Source organism: Meles meles, chromosome 2 (assembly GCF_922984935.1).
Source record: "Meles meles chromosome 2, mMelMel3.1 paternal haplotype, whole genome shotgun sequence".
Taxonomy (NCBI): Eukaryota; Metazoa; Chordata; class Mammalia; order Carnivora; family Mustelidae; genus Meles; species Meles meles.
Window position 1 is genome coordinate 69,746,017 of NC_060067.1, and position 16,637 is coordinate 69,762,653.

The window sequence follows — 16,637 nt, forward strand, 5'->3', positions numbered from 1 at the left end:
AGCTCCAACCGTGGGCTCAGCTCCGAGCTGGAGAGACCTGCTCACTCCAGAGAAGGGAAAAGGCTGGTGCTCTGGGGCCTCCGGGAGATGCCCCCTCCCCCCCGTGGGCACACCTCTAGAAGAGGCAGTTTCCCCAAACCCCTGGTGTGTCGGGACCGCTTTCAGTCAAATTCTTTTTAAAATCACAGTGCAGATTTCTGTGCTTGTGAAGTCAAATCTGCCCAGAAAGATACCAGCCTCTCTGGCCCCACCAACTCCCCACTCCCTGGGACCGAGCGAGTCTTTCGGTTCCATTCTTGATATAAGCCTGGCTGGATTGCAGTCCCTCTTTTCCTTAGATAAAAACATTTCCCCCTGTGGGTTCTCAGGTCCTGCATCAGGGACCAGTCCCCACAAGCTCGCAGATGTCGCAGCCCCTCACACCCAGGATGACTCGGTACCAGTGCCCACCCCCCCTCCCCCACCAGGCTCAGCAGTGCCCGGGACCCTTCTCGGAAGGGGCCCGCAGCCCACCTAAGCCTCTGGGCTTCCAAGGATACCTAGGTCTTTCTCCTCTGGGCGTCTGCTGTCTCCAAGACAAAGCAGAGACCATCTGTCAAAATTTTGTTTTTAGCCATAAAATTTCCATGGATGAAGGATCGAATTGGATATGAACTTACAGTTGCTGGATGTGTTTTTCTGAAGTGAAAGAAAGGGTGTCCAAGCAGCACTATTTCCCAACTCTAACCACTGGGAACCGGGAACTGGGGCCCCCATGCCCTCCCACCCACCAGCAGCCAGACTTTTACCAGAAGAAGAAGCAGAAAGCCCCTGGGACCAACAGGAAGACAGAGGAGGCCCCGAGCTCAAGAAGGGCTTAGCACAGAGGAAGCAGGTCTGGGTTCTGCCACCTCCCAGCCCCACACCCTGTCCCACACCCCGCAGAGTGGGAGTCGGCCATGCAGGTCAGCAAAGTGGACCCTCGGGAGCGCAGAAGTCTTTAACACTCCCACAGTCGTGACATGGAGGGAAATTTGGAAGGCGTTTTCTTTTCAGAGGGGAGGAAATTCCTAAAATTCTTAGGTGGTAAATCCGAGTCTGCACCAATTTTGTGTTCCACTTAAGGGAACCATGGACTGGGGACTTGCATGGTGGTAGGGGGCAGGTGTCCCTGACTCCCTATGTGCACCCCGTCTCCAGACCCGCAGATCCTGGAGGTCTTCCACCTGGAACGTGGAGGCCCCAAGAGGGATGGCTGCCCCTACAGACATCAGCACAGCCAGGGACGCTGCATCCCAGGAATCACAGGTCACCCTGGGAGAGGGATGGGACTGTCACACAAGACAGGCGCTCGGAGGCCAGGGTGCCGGGCTGTTCCCCCTGGGGATGTCCCCAGGCTCTCCAGGCCGAGCCGAGCCCTTCTCCTCAACTCTCACACATACAGCAGAGTCACATGGCGCCCTTCCTTGCCGTTACTGCATGAGCTGCACATGGAAACACCATATGCTCTCACTCCACGTTCTTGAGCCACAACTGTGGGCGTGTTTCTCAAGGGGAGTGATTCTCCTCCACCCTCATCGGATGCTTCCTTGTGGCCAAAGCAGGTGTTTTCCAGAAGGTGACCTGCACCCATGTCCTCCCAGGGCGCTGCAGGCCACACACACAAGCCACGAGCCCAGCAGCCCTCACTGGCAACATGTGCTTGCAAACGTGTGTGCGGGTGTGTGAGGACGGCTACATGGGTGTCCCCTTTTCTCAGTGGGTTTCCAGGTATGTAGCTGAGATAGAGGAAGGTTCTCTCCGGGGGACATCCTGGCCCCTTGTGCAGACCCTGGATTTAGGAGAGCCAGAGTGAGCAGCTCCTGTCCAGACAACACCCCCACAAGGGTTGCGGGAGCCCGTTGTCCTCCTGGACCCCTGGGATCCCCAATTGAGGATACTCTGATCTCCATGGCACAGGTCTTTTGCTTCTGTTTTTGTTTTTCTTTTAAGATTTATTTATTTATTTAAGAGAGCAAGCGAGTGTGTGCAAGCGGGGGGCGGGGGAGCAGAGGCAGAGAGAGAATATCAAGCAGATTCCCCACAGAGCACAGAGCCTGACATGGGGCTTGATCTCAGATCCCAGGATCATGACCTGAGGTGAAACCAAGAGTCAGGTGTTTCACTGACTAAGCCCCCCAGGTGCCCTAAGACTTTTCCAGCGTGTCCCAGAGTGATCAGAAATCTGGGTGAAGCTGCCTCCGTCTTTCAAAGAGAGCCTTGGGGAGAGGGCTGCAGGGCCCACATGCCGCTGGGGGCCCCTGCTCTGCCCACTGGGCTCGTGGACACGTGGCTGGCCGCACTCACAGCCTGGGAGTCGGATGGGCACGGAGGCAGGGTCTGGATTCACTCTGCTGCCTTCCAGAGCCCAGGAGTGGGACTGCAGGTCCAGCAAACTCAGGGTGGAACAGAGTGGGTGGAGGCTGCTGGACAGGGATGGCGGATCCCAGGTGCCTCGGTGGTTTCCTGCAGGGGTGGGAGCAGGGCTGCAGGGGTGTTCCTCATTTTCCCAACAAGGAAATGACTGTATGCAGTCAACACCAACACTACTTGGAAAATTGCTTTCGAAGAGCCTGCCCGGCCTTAGGAATACAGAGCGTGCTCAGGGATGCTGTCCCCTGCCTCGCAGACATGCTGAGCGGCCACAGCAGGTACATACACAGTATGTAGCTCAGGGTAAATCAGACAGCTGTGGCCACATCCTGAGGGTGCTGGTCTCAGGTTCCCCTCCTCAGACCTCCTGGGGCTGCAGGGGGAGCTCTGCAGGTTCAGCTCTACACCCTACAGACATGCACCCCTCCCCGGCGCCCAACAGAGTCAGCAGCAGGCACTGCCTGGGAGTGGGCGGAGGGGTTGGTGTCTACAGACCCCACAGCAGCCCTGGGCCCCTCTCCGGAGTCTCTGGCTCTTGCTGACATGTGGATGGCGCGAGGTCCCCAGAAGTCGCAGGCACAGGCCAGCCAGAGTCGGTGTTGGGGAGGGCGGGTAGGGCTGCATCCAGCATAGTGGGGAGCGCTCTGCATCTGACCTCGGGCCCCTCACGTGTCACTATGGCCCCTGCAGGCTGGCTGTGTCCTCTGAGGACAGGTGCAGGGCCGCACAGAGAGGGGTGGAAGCAGCTCAGAGAAGACGGGAAATCACCAGCTGCGGAAGCACAGGAGGGGCAGAAAGAATTTGGTAACGACAGTTACAACCTTCAGGGAACCTCATAAACTCATTTTCAGGAAATGTTATTTTGCCACGTGGAGACACGGAGGTGCAGCCTGGACTCTGGGGAGAGCAGCTCAGCCTGGGGTCTGGGGACTAGGGGCACTCAGCACAGAACACAGGGTGGGGGTCAGTCAGTGGGAGCACAGGGGACAGACAGTGCAGAGCTGCGCTGGGTGTAAGTGGGCACAAGGCCACCAGATCCAGGAGCAAAGGCAGGGGGTCCCCCTCCCCAGCTCTCTGCAGGGGGCGGGTATGGAGGGGTGGCGGGCAACCAGGCTTTGCCTCACTGGGGTGGCTCCAGCCCTGGCAGAAGGGACGACTGACCCAGCATCCTCCGAGGATCCAGACATGATGGAGGGCATTGGACTCAGCAGGACATGGGGATTGCAAGGGCAGCCTCGTGGCAGCAGAATTGGGGAAACTGAAGCACAGCACCACTCCGAACCCCACTGAGTGCAGAATGAGGACAGAGCCCTGGCCCTTGGCTGGCCCTCTGGGGTGAAGCTCTCCATTGCTCTTGGCATCTAGACATGGCACGGGCCTACAGGACCCTCTCAGCAAACCCCGTCCCACCCGTGGACCCCCAAGGACACTGTCCTCCCCAACCTCACAGGCTGCAAAGACCCCGTGAGCAGGGCAGCGCCATACCTGGGTGGATGGAGGGATCCATGTAGGTATGTGTGTGCGCACGTGTGTGCACGGGTGGAGGGAGGGAGAGAGGGAGGGGAATAGTACTGGGAGTGGGAAGGGAGGGCCATGGTCATTGTGGGCAGCTGGTCCTGTTCCTGGCCCTGGGTGACAGGTCCTGACTTGGGTCTCAGGTGTGGTGGAGTGAGCAGGATGTCCCAGGCAAGGGCCCTTCTGAGTGCCCGAGGATCCCCTGCTTTGTGTCCCCCAGGCAGGCGGCCGGTTCCCGCACCCCCTTTGAGACCTTCTCTGAGGAAAGCCTCCTTTCTGTTTTCACTTTTCCTGCTTTTGGTGTCTGCCTTTCTACATCTTAGACTGAAATTTGGCAGAAAAACAATTTGCCTCAGGACTTTTCAGAGCCAAGCCCCAGGGCGGGTAGTTTTGGGAGCCAGGACAGAGTGCTGGGGTGGGGGGGGCTCCTCGCCTCTGAGCCTTGTTTTCTTCCTGCTGTGCACACTTACTGGGCATAAACTGACAAGGGTCGTGTCCCCCACGAGGGGAAGCACCGATGTTTCTTGGCAAACGACCTTGGGGCCAGGGTCACTGTGAGCTCCACGAGTGGCCTCCCACCTTTGGGGAGGAACTGAGGTCACCGATGCTTCTAGAATCCTCTGTAGAGTCACCCCCTTCACAGGAGACATGGGCCAAGACCGGGTTTGAAAGGAAGGAACATCAGCTCCCCAGGGCTAAGTGACAGGCCTCTGGCCCCGTCTGTGAAATGGGCCAGCACCTTCCTAAACCATGTCCACCTCCTGCCTCAGAAGCACCTCCCCCAGGAGCCAAGATGCCCCATCTCCTCACATAGGCGGCACGGGCAGCAGGGGTGGCCCCAGCCTCCAGGCTGCCTGCGTCCCCACCCTCCTCTGGGCTGCCTGGCTTCCAAGTGCAAAAAGCTTGAATCCGGTCCTTGGAAGAGTTTCCAGATGTTTCTGGCCTCAGAAAGAGCCTTCTGTGATGCTGGGAACACAGCTGGGGTAGGGGTCTGGGTTTACCCAGTGGGCACTTCTGTCCTCCTGCATGTCAGCCACACTGCACCAAGAATGTTCCGTGCCTTCCAAGGAAAACAGGCCAGCTGGAGGGAGCCTTGGGGCCTTCACTCCCAGCCTGGGGCCGCCTGGTGTGGGGATACTTGGGGACGGGGTAGCAGACTCATGCCCCCCATGCTGCCACCCCTGGAGACGCTGAGGCCAGCTAAGAGCCTGCCCTCCAGGGCCCAGCATGGCCACCCCACCCTGGGGGCCAAGAGGTCAAGGGAGCCTGGACCCCTGAATCCTCCCTGGAGACCTGGTCTCCGTGTTCTGGAGGTGCCAGGCACCCGAGCCCTGCCATGATTCCTGAGTGTGATGGAGGAAAGGCACCCCTATACGTATACACTCAGATGCATACGTGTGTGTGGTACACACTCACACCCATGCACACCCAGTCCCCTCCACACATGCAGCTGTGACTCCAGGTGACACAGCCCCAGAGCCAGCCACCACCTTGGGACCTTGCAGCCCAGAAGCCTGGGTTTGCACCTTCCAGTTGCCTTCCAGCTGCAGGGCCCTGTCTGGGCCGTGCGTCCAGCGGCAGCCAAGCGTGCTGCACACACAGGACATAGAGTCGCGTGCAGGAGTCAGCAGCTCCGGGGTGCAGTTGGCCATGGCCCAACATGACAGAGAGATGGCCACCTGCCTCAGCCTCCTGTTCCCTGACTCTGGGCTGGGGCCCTGTGTCCTTCCAGGCCCCTCGGCCAGGCTCCCCCATAGCAGCAGGCCAGCACTGTCTGCCTGGCCCTCTGCCGGCCCCCCTCGGCCCCAGCCTGTCGCTGCAGCTGGGCCAGGCGCCCGTCCTCGGCAAGCCCGGCAGGAACAACCCAGTTCACTTGGGGAGCGCTCGTCTGGAAACTGGATATATGTGCAGTTTTTTAAAACCTCGGAGCCAATGTTGAGAATGGGGCTGTTTTTCCAGTGGAAAGTGTAACGTGAGCCCAGAACCGTTCCTGCTTGCTCGCCGCACGGAGACAACCCGACGCCCCTGCACATGAGGCTGGCGCCCTGGCTCAGGGACCACATCGGCCATGCCCTGCGCCCCTCCAGGGTGGTCCCGCCTGCAGCCCCTGCCTGTAGCCCTCCACCAACACGCCAGGCCAGCCAGGGCTCTGAGACGCCCACCAAGGTCTGCGGGCCTGCCCCACGCAGCACCCTCATGCTCACCCAGCAGCCGAAGCCAGGGCTCAAACCCCAAGTGGCCCGGGGCCCAGGGCCCCTGGCCCTCAGCCAGACACAGCCCCCAAGCACAGGAAGCCTGACCCCAGGCAGCCAGGCCAGCTGCCCTGCAGCTTCTGACAGATGCCATTGCCTCCAAGGGCACCCCCAAGGCTGTGACCCTGGACCCCTGGGCTGTGGCTGTCAGAGCCTCACGACTGGGCCAGGGAGCTGCTTTCTGCTCCCCTCCCCCAGGTGCTGAAGGCCAGCACTGGAATCCTCCTGCTAGGAGGATAGCCCCAAGGCCAAGGGGCTAGGCCCCTGCAGCTCCTTCCCATGGGGAGAACTGCCGATCCGTGGTGTTTGCTCAGCACAACTGTTGCCTGCTTGGTAGCTCTGAGAGCCTCTGGGGGACAGGGGTCCTATGGTGCTCTGAGCGTGTTTGTGGATCTAGCAGATGATGGTGGCCCTTGGAAAGTCGGTGGCCAGCACTGCCCGGGCTCTGGGAGAAGCTTCCCTGGGGCACACGGTGGGCTCTGCCTTGACCCTGGCCACTCCCAGTCCCCCACCGGGCCATCCACACCAATGCTCACTTATGGAAGTCTGGTCCCAAAGAAGGAGTTGGGTGGGGGGGCGGGTTGCCCAGCCTGCTGTCCCTGACACCCTGCTAGGGTACTCGGCTCCCGTCTGATTGGACGGGAGCCCCAACCCCAGCCACAGACTCACATGCTGGTCCCTGTGGTACCTGGTGCAAGGTGCTGGGGTACAGAGGCAGGTCCCTGCCACAGGGACCACACCTCCAGCCATTTCCCTGCCTCCCACGAGGACATGAACAAACCACAATCTGGCCCTCAAAGCAGGACGAGCCACCTGGAGGTGAGCTGGGGAGGCCAGTGACCATGAGACACCCATCTGAGATGAGGATTCCCTGCCGGACCCAGTGACCCCCCTCCAGGCCCAGATTCCGAGCTGGCCGGTTCCTCTCTCCCCACTGACTCAGGGGCCAAGGGCTGCATGCCAGCACACGTGACCACAGGTGACCCCTGGTCTCCCACTGGGTCAGCCTGTGGCTGTCACCACTCACCATCCCGGCCTGGTACACATCCTTTTGGCAATATGTTTTTTTAAAAGACTATTTTTTTTTACAGTAATCTCTACACCCAACATGGGACTTGCACTCGCAGCCTGAGATCCAGAGTCCCACGCCCCGCAGCCTGGGCCTGCCAGGTGCCCCTTGGCGAGGTTTGGTTTGGTTTTTTTTTAAAGATTTTATTTATTCATTTCACAGAGAGAGAAATCACAAGTAGGCAAAGAGGCAGGCAGAGAGAGAAGGGAAGCAGGCTCCCCGCTGAGCAGAGAGCCCGATTCGGGGCTCGATCCCAGGACTCTGAGATCATGACCCGAGCCGAAGGCAGAGGCTTAACCCACTGAGCCACCCAGGTGCCCTGAATTGGTGAGGTTTTTTATCCTGTTGCATGCAAGTGTATTGCTGTATACCATCTGTCCCCACCAGAGGGATGTCTGCCACTCCCCACCTCGAGAAGTAACTGGGGACATGCTGTGGGACCGTCCGCAGTGGGGGGCAGTTCCACCGAAATGGAGGACATGCTCCTTTTCCCTGAGTGTGCAGTATCCCCGCCCTCCTGTCCCAGCTGTGGACAGGGCATCGCTGGGGAGGGGGTCATCGCTGGGGGGGCCCCATCAGACTGGGACGGAGGGGTAGGCAAGGAACATAGCTGAGCTCTGACAGCCTCCTGGACAAGCCCTGGGTGCCTGAGCAAAAGGCAGAGGAGCTGAAGGCCACAGGAGGTCAGCTCAGCCGTGGGGACACAGCTGCAGCTGCCATGAACATGGTTTGGGCGTGTGTCCCCTCTGCTGCAGGAGGCCAGGGGAGGGGCAGTGGGCCAGGACCCCAGCCCTGGGACCCCCATCCATCTGGGCAAGCTCCTGAGGCCCAGCAGGAGACCGGGGGGACTTTGAGTGACCCCACAGTTGGGAGAGCCAGGGCAAGACTGGGCTGAGCCGGGCACCTTCTTGAGCATGCGGGAGGCAAACCACGTAGTCTGAGCTCCAGGCTTGCCAGCAGCGGTCAGCACCTCAGCCCAGGCCCTCCAACACACATCCACAGGGACCCAGGCCTCAGAGCCCCTCCTCCTTGCCCTGAAGATTCTCCCTCTGGTGCACAGGGAACCCCGAGCCTTGGTACTGCTGTTTCGGGAGAAGCAGCCACAGGTGTGGGTTCAAGTCTGATGTCGGATGGAGGGAACTGCAGCCGGGGTGGGGGATGTTGCCGCTCCCTGCGCTCCCCGAACAGGGCATCCTGTACCACCCCCTGCCCTGCCCTGGGACAGGCCCTCCAGCCCCCCAGGGCCTCCACACTTCTGGGCAGACTTCAGACACCCCAGGCCATCCTGGAGGGCCCAGCAGCCACCCCTGAGGCCTGAGAGTGGGTGCTGGGGTTGTGAGGCTGCCCCAGGGTGGGGCCACTGGCCAGGGCTCCAGTTCTTGGCCAGCCCCTGCTGAGGCCCCCAGCCTGCCGGGCTGTCCAGCATGGTGGGGATTTCGGCCTGTGAGGATCAAAGCTGGGCCCTGCTGGGCAGAGTCGGCCCTTCCCAGGACAGATAAGAAAGATCACAGTGCCACAGGTGGGCTCTGGGTCACCTTTCAGCCTCTGCACAGATGCAGGCAAAGGCTAAAACACATCTCAGGACAGACACCAGACGTCCTCAGACGTTCTGCTGAGACCCCTAGGGAGAAGCCGCCAGCAGAGGTGGTGTGAAGGGGGTCGCTGAGCGAGGGGACACCCAGGGCTGAAGCCCCACGCACACCAGTACACATGCATACATATGCAAAGCTCATGGACCCACGTGTGCCCACGTGCCCATCATTGGCCCCAGACTGCCCCTGAGGGGGCCAGTATCTGCCAGAGGGTCGGCCCCTCGGGGCTGGGGTCACCCTACTCCATGGGCAAGGGAACAAGCCTGGCTGAGCCGAGATGGACAGCAGACCCCTCTGCTCACCCTTGAAGGGACCCTTGCCTTCTCCACCCTCAGCCACACCAGCCCCCCATGACTGGGGGGGGGCGCGGGAGGGGAGAGGAGGAGGAGAGTGCACTCAGAGCCGGTTGTCGGGGCGGGGCATGGGTGGCCGAGACCTGGGGCCGGCGAGGGTGGAGAGACCAGGCTCCCAGGCCCCCCACAGACACCCCGCTGGACCAGGCCCGAGGATGGTGGGGTGGGCGGCCCCTCCAGCTCCTTGTGGAGCCCAGCCCTGGCGTCCACCGGGCCCTGGCAGCCGGGCCTGTGGGGCGGGTGAGGGCTGCTGGCTGGCTCACCCTCATTTCCTCTTGGCCTCCGGGCTCCAGGCGGCCGCAGGAACAAAGGGAGGATTGTGCCTCCTTCTGGGCCTGCTCCCGGCCGGCCGCTGCCCTCACTGGGCCCCATGGGCGAGCCTCCGGCCGCCGGCTTACAAGGGCTCAGGGAGCACGGGCACCCAGGAGCCTGCCCCAGGCTAAACAGCCCGCCATCCCCTTCAGTGGCCACTGTCCATGCAGGGACATCAGCCACGACATCTCTGTGGGCCTCTCCGTGCCTTCACCTGTGCAGACACTTCCTGTCACCAGGCCATGGCTCATGGTTGTCCAGCTTCAGCCCCTCTGCTCCTGGGTCCCCTGTGGCCTGTGATGCCTCCCACCACCCGTTCAGCCTGCTGGACCGGAAGGAAGGGGCCCTGTCGTCTGTCCAGGGCAGGCCTCCTGGGTCACCAGAGGGTAGGCAGGAGGTGGACACCCTCTGTCTGCCAGCACACACCCCAACGTTCTGGGCCCAAAGCTACTTCTCCCGCCACGCATTTAGTGAGTACCACTGTGTGCAGTGGTGGGCGCCAGAACAGGGACATTTGGCAGAGGGCACAGGCAACCAAGGACACCCACCATCCCATCTCCCAGGTGGGCCCACGGTCTTATGGTGGCAGAAGGCCTCGACAAGGCCGTGCTGACTGGACACCCACATTCGGGACATGGACAGAGATGGGAATGCACCCCGAGGCCACCCCCACCTGAGCGGGGCTGCATCCGTGCTCCAGCCAGAGACACCGGGCTCCCGATGGGGAAAGGGGGCAGGAGCAGCAGCAGGCTCCGCCTGCACAGCCCGGGCCGGGGGTCTAGCACGACCACCCACACCCCCCCACCGGCGGCACACAGCCTGCAGAGGCCTCAGGCACCATCCCCCGCCCTGTGCCACTGGGTTTAGCTCCACCACCACCGTCAAAGGAGCTCTGTAGCCGCCCCGAGGAGCCGGGTGCCGATTGTCTTGGAGGGGCTCCAGGAAGGAACAGTGGAGAACAGCTTTTAGAAGAAAGTGGAAAAAAATAGAGGAAAAAGCTATGAAGGAAGAAGGAATTTGCCTCTGCAGAGCCCTGCCCGTCCCGCCCACCAGCCGAACCGGGCCCCTCATGCCCAGGGCTGAGTCAGAGCCCTGGGGTAGCGGCCAGGCACACGATGCGGTGGGCGGCGCTGCCCAGGGCACACAGGTGGGGGGAGGCAGGGGTCATGGCTCCCTACAGCCCGGGGCCAGGAGTGGGTAGGGTTGGGACCCCAGGAACCCCACCATCCTGCCCACCCGTCAGAGGGTCAGAGCCAGACGGAGGCCAGATGCTGGCTCCCAGAGGAGGCTCAGAGAGGGCAGGGGGTCATGACTACCCTGCGCTCATGGCCCCTTGTTCACAAGGTGCTGCCTAAAGCGAGGTGGCCCGCCAACCAGGTGCCCAGGGCATGGCCCAGAGGTGTTCCCGGCCAGGCAGGGGGCAGCTCTGGTTCTGTCCCCAGCTCAGGGGGTGGTTCCTGGGGGGCTGCTGGGATGATGCTGGGAGGGCCTGGAACCATGAGGACCATGGTCCCAGGGGAGAGTCTCACATATCTCCAGGCACCCACTGAGGCTCGTGGTTTTCCGGGAAGTCTGGGTACAACCCACTTCCACCATCCCTTACCCGGAGACCCGAGAGGAGCCCAGCGCCACAAGCAGGCTCCCACTCTTAGTCGCCACTGGAACCCACCTGCTCCTTCTCCCTTCATGGTGGACACTGCTGGGTGGGGGGAGGGACATACTGCTCTCCAGCAGAGACCCCTGCCCAAAGCCCAGCCTCCTCCATTCCTCTCACCTCCCTGGTTCTGTGGCCCTTGCCCCTCCTTTCAGGGAGCCCCTGGACCCCTGGCTCCTCAAGAGGCAGATGGAGCCTCAGCCCTGGCAGCAGAGCCAAGACACCCCTGCCGGCTCCCCACTGTCCTCTTAGTGAGGCCCCTTCCAGGACCAGGGGAGGGCTCTTTAGGAACACAGGAGCTTGGCCTGCCCTGGGGCTCCCTGGGGAAAACCCACCACCCACTGCTCCACTCCCTCCCTCCGCTCAGGATAAGGCCTGCCTGACCCTCCCTCCAGCCAGCTGTTGGCAGCTGTCACCACCTGCCGGCCACAGGCCAGAGGCCCAGCAGCTGCTGGCTGTCGCAGGGAGTGGGGGTGGGGTGTACAGCTGTGGTGGGGGGCAGGACAGCCTCAGGCCCCACCACTCCCTCGCCTGAGGCTACTGCAGACCCTCTGTGTGTCTCCCCCCAACCCCTGGAGGGGGTGCATGAGGAGAGACATCTGGCCCCAATCGGGACCCCTCCCTGAGGCATCACCCACCCCCCCCCCCACAGGGCATGGCTCACCCTTGAGGTGCTCAGGAGGCCACTTGTTCCTCCCCCCAAGACTTGGCTATGGGGCAGATGGTGGCGTCCTCACCCACTTGCTCCCTTGGCCTCCCTGGCCTGTGAAGGTGGTGTAGGCAGGGGTCAGCGCAGCCTCTGGGGACGAGCACATGCCCCTCCAGCTTGGGACTGAGGCCTTGGCGCGGCTGGAGGAGGGAGTGAAACTCCAGGCCGCAGGCCCAGACGGACGGGGCCTGAGGTCAGGAAGTAAGGGGCAGCGTGTGACCCTGGCTGGGGGGCTGCCACTCCTAGGAAGCCCCCCGGCGGCCATGCTAGCCATTGGACCCGACCCAGGCGCGCTGCCTTGTCATCCCAGACAAACTCCAGACCCAAGGGCCCCTGAACAGAAACAGCCGGGACCTCGAGAGGCAGACGTGTGCACAGCCCCCCCCCCCACCCCGCCCCCACACACCCACTCCTTGCCCTGCCGCAGGCCAAGGCTGAGTCTGTGCTGAGTCTCCACCCCTCCCCCCACCTCCACCACACCCCTGGCTGAGCGGAATTCCCAGGGTGGGGGCACAGGAGGCCTGGGTCAGTGGCTCCCACCCACCGAGCCGCACAGCTAGGGCACTAGCAGCTGACTGGGCCTCAGCAGCCGCAGGGTCTGCACCCGGCTGCTGCCCATAGAAGTGTATGCGAGGAGCCCCAGGCCCCCTCAGAAGACGAGTGGGTTCCGGAGGCCAGACAGCACAGCTGAGGGTTGCTGCCCCAAGGGTCATCCCCACAGGAGAAGCCCCAGGGGGCAGGGGAGGTGGGCTCCGTATCTCAGGATCCCTCAGGCCCAAGGAGGTGTTCCAGCTCCCACCCGGTATCACCGAAGTCCATGGGCCTGTGGGGCGATGGGGGACTGATGGTCCCTGCACAGGCAGCTGCAGTCCAGCGACCAGAGTGCTGGGGCGGGGCGCCAGCCTGGAGGGACCCCTGAGCCAAAGCAGGGGCTGTGGAGAGCTGCGCAGGGCGGGGTAGGGTGGGAGGCCCTGGGGTTGCTGACAGGACAGGGCTGAATCTCCAAAGGGACAGCGCACACCTTCACAGGGTTAAGCGGGCAGGGCTGGGCTGTCAGTGCTGGAAGCCAGAGCTGCCCCTGGGCCCGTCCCAGGCTGGGGAGTGGACGCCTGAGGGACGGTGCCAGGGGTCATGGTGAGGGGCTGGCCCAGAAGCCCCCACTGGGCTGCTTACTCACGCCACAGTGACCAGGGCTATCTGTAAGGGGGGACGGACAGTGTGAGGGCTCTGTGCAGGGCTTGTGGCCATCCTGCTAGGGCCCAGAGCCGCCAGGGCTAGATGGACATTTCCCCTGGGGCTCCTGTCCTGTCTTGTCATCTTCACCAGGTAGAGGGAGTGTAGACCCTCTCTGCTCCCTCCTTCACCCCACCTTCAACCCCTGACCCTGCCCTCTGCTCCCATAGGCCAAGTCCCGTCAGAGCTCAGTGTGGGGGCTGGAGGCATGGCCATGGGGAGGGGGTCCTGTCACAGATCCCACCAGCTCCGGGGGCCACTGCAGGCTAGCCCTGCCTTTGGGTCACCAAGGGTTTCCGAGTTCAGCGGGTCTTCCACATGGTCCTGGTCAAATACTTCCCCAGAGACACTGTCATGAGGCCTAAAAGTAAACCCCAAACCCAAGGACTCTACATCACCCAAGCCCTCCAGGAGAGCACCTGAGCCCCAGCTTTCCCCAGGCCAGGGTGGCCAAGTGGGGCTAGGTACACGGTGGGGTCAGCACAGGGCACAGAGGGAGCCCCCGCCAACAGGTCCCACCCTTGCCCCCTCCACCCAGCCAAGCCCTTCCATGGGTCCCCTGGATGTGGCAGGGGCTCTACTGAGCCCTGTGGACACCTGGGACACCAAGCCCAGCCAGGAGGCCTAGCTCCCCAAGCAGGGGTGGCCCTATGGGGGTCCCAGCATTACACCCTGCCTCCCACAGCCCCTGCCACAGGGCCAGGACCCTCCAAGTCCCACAAAACCCAGCATCAGCAGCTGGGGCAGCCTGGCCATCCCCTGCGGGCTCTTAGCCCTGAATTCTGAGTCCAGGCCAAGGCTGTCCCCATCCTGTGTCCTGACTGCATGTCCCATGTTCCTGACACCTCTCCTGTGTCCCATATCCTGCATTCCTGTCCCTGTCCCCTGGCCTGACCCCAGGACAAGACTCTGATCTCCTGCCAGGCTGTCCCAACCCAAGTCCTGTGTGGGCGGGTTTGTCCCACATCCCCCTCATTCTCATCAGCCTTGGTCGCCCCCCCCCCCCCCCATGGACAGCTGTGGGATGAGACTCCCCTTTGAAGCCAGGATGGCCGGGAAGGATGCGTGTTGGGGGGGCTCACGCCCAAAGTGTCAGAGCGGTAGCCGCCCTTTCAAGTACTCTGGGCTTCGAGGGACCGGCTTATCACCACCCGGGAACAGATCGGGGGGAAGCTTGTAGCCCGGCTCAGTACTGGAGCTCCACCTGCCGTGTGCCATGCCCACACCCCACCAAGGACGCCAGTAGCGGCCTCCTGAAGTGGCCTGTCAGAAGTCCCTGTCCAGCCTGGCATGGCTGGGGGTCACTCTGAGGACACAGCTGGGTCCCTCTCCTCTGCCTCCAAACTGGGAGCTTCCAGGGCAGGTCCCGGCCCTGCCCCACAGAGAACCCCACAGAGCTGGGGACACCAGCTGTTGTGTCCTTGCTTGTGGTCCCCAGAGCCTTGATGGCTGCCTGCTGACCTTTCTGCCCAAGCAGTAGGGGCCATGGGGGGGGCAGGGGAAGCCCACCACCCCACCCCCTCTCTCTGTCCCTAGGGCCCCATCCTGGGTGGGGGACCCTGCCCTTAACACTGGCTGAGTCTTGTCCCTCTGCATCAGACCTGGGAGTCCCCACGGGGGGACCGGGCACCCACAGGGCAGAGGCATGGGCTCAGGAGCAGGGTGGGATGAGCAGAAAGGCCAGGCTCCAAGAGAAGCTCTACTGCTAGTTAGCCACCAGAGGTCTGCTCGAGGAGGCCCAGCCCTGGGACCCCTGGGACCCCCATCTTTCACAGCTCCTGCACCCAGCCTAGCGTCTACTCTCCCCAGTCTCACCCCTTTCCCATGCCCTGGACCCCCCAGTCTGTCCACACTGCCGTCCCCTCCGCTGCCCCCACATGTGGTGTGCAGGAAATGAGATTCTATCCTGGGAGTGTGGGGCACAGGGTGGTCCCTACAATATGGGGGGTGGGACTCAAAATGGGGCCCTGCAACAGAGAGGACAGAAGTCAGGGTCAAGGATTACCCAGGTAGACCTTGAAATCTCCCAGGGGTCATGCAGCACAGAGTGGGAGACATCCCAGGAGAGCAGAAGTACAGGGTGGGGCCAAGGGAGAAGGGTCTGGAAGCCACAGGTGGCCCCTGAAAAGGGCATGAGAGGGGTCTGGACCCATGTGGTCACCCCTAGAGCAGGAAGCTGAGGTCTTTGTGGGACAGGCTGCAGCTGAGGACCCTGAGTCCCAGGGTGTGGTAATGAACACATAGGGCTTCAGGGAGACCAGGCAGGGTCCCCATGTGTTCACAGAGTCACCAGTCCCTCAGTGCCTGCCTCCCTTCAGAAGCCTTGAAAGGGTGCAAGGGGTGTGGAGCCCAGGGCTGCCGGTCTCAGTGAGAGCCAGGACCCAGGGCCCTGCTGGGCCTGTCTTGCCCCTGAGAGATGGACTATCAGAACTCCTTGGGGACAGAAGACAGGGGCAGTTCCCATGTGAGGCTCAGGCAGAGACAATGGACCTCAGCTGGGAAGGGCACGGGCACCTTTGGAGGTCCAGGTGAGGGGCAGGATCTGTACCCTCCCAGGTGCAGAGGGGCGGGGGAAACAGCTCACTCCCATGGCCTATGGATGTCCCATAGCCTGAGTTCTCCTCGCCACCCAAGGCTGACTCTTTCCATCCCACCCCCACCTGGGAGAGAAACGCATCCGGGCTCCGGCCCCCACAGCCTGTCCTGTCTGGAGAGCATCGGCTGGTCACCAGCTGTGGCTGCCTGAAGCCCCCACAGCTCCCCCTGCTTGCCCAGCAGAGCTCCCACAGCTGGCTTTCCATGGTGTCCCCTGAAGTTGGCCACCACCAGCCCTGCCCAGGCTCAGTCGCTGCCTATGGAATCAGGATCACCCCAGTGTGCCTTCCCTCACGGCTAGCCCCTTCCTCCTTGGGGCAGAAAGAGTGAGGTCCATCCTGGGGAGGCCAGGGGGCCCAGTGGAAGAGGGCCAGAGGATGGCGCCTAGCCCCAGACACCAGAGGACAGGGTTCCCAGACCTGCCCTCGGCTGAGGAGAAGGGAGCCAGGGGAGGCTTGGCCCTGACCTTGGGGAGCTCCAGCTGCAGGGAACCAGCAGAACTATGTAGGGTGGTGAGTGCCCTGGCCTGTAGGGCTGGGCAGAACCTATTCGTGTTCCCTCCAGTGCCCCAGACACCAGCAAGGCCCCATTCCTTCAGCCAGACCTTCCGAGGCTCTGGGAACCCAAAGCACCTCACACGAGTGGCTTTGCTAAAATCCATTATCTTAGTGCCTTTTCTTAAGACACAGTGAGTCCCAGCCTTAGGGTCTGCAGCTGGAGTGAGACCATGGTTCATGGCCCAGTAGTGGCTGGCAGACTCGGGACTGCATCCTCCTGGCAGCAGGCACCAGGACAGGGATGACGAGGCCCCAGCCCTCCCAGGCTACTAGCTGAAGCCCCCGAGTGTGGGGCAGGGAAACCACAGGCCCTACACTGAGGGCCCTCAGGGCAGTACGAGTAAGAGAGGGGACTCTAGCTAGCTAAGGAGCTGCTTGCAGGGGTGTGAGTCAGTCAGTGCTCCA